This window comes from Strongyloides ratti, assembly GCF_001040885.1.
Source record: "Strongyloides ratti genome assembly S_ratti_ED321, chromosome : 1".
Classification (NCBI taxonomy): domain Eukaryota; kingdom Metazoa; phylum Nematoda; class Chromadorea; order Rhabditida; family Strongyloididae; genus Strongyloides; species Strongyloides ratti.
In genome coordinates this window covers 764,718-765,311 of record NC_037307.1, presented here as the reverse complement: position 1 = coordinate 765,311, position 594 = coordinate 764,718, and positions in this window count along the sequence as shown.

Below are 594 nucleotides of genomic sequence, written 5' to 3'. Positions count from 1 at the left end.
AAAAAGTTTCGTTGGTAATATCTTCTATTTCTTCTAAAATTCATCAACTACCAAAAATATTCCAAAGTTCCGATATCATCATTATAAGTAGTGCTACAAAAAAAAACTTTTTTTTTCGAATTTAAGAACAAAAAGGCAATCATATGAAAGCCCTTGAAAAATCATGAATTTTGAATATAATCAAGGCTATGTAAAAATGAAAACCTAGAAAGTTATAGGCAGTTGAAGTTGAAGGCGAAAGTGGGGAATATTTTTTGACAAAAATCGCCTTTCATGATTCATTGAAGAATTTTTAAATTAATTTAACTATTCTAGACCAGTTTTTTGTAAGAAAGCGAATGAGACTAGTCCCATCTTCATAGGATGCTTGCATCTTAAGATATAAGCAAAAATGTAGCTAACAAATATTTTCGAGCACGAGTTCATAACTCAAGTTTGGAAGCTCATAGAAACTTGAAACTTGGTGCGCTGGACTTCTTTTAACTTTTAAAGTATAGTTCACGTTGAAAACATTTCTTCAATTTCAATCGTTCTTGAGATATGAGATGTGGTTATTTTTCGCGCGCAATTCATTATCATCAATTTTTATATCTC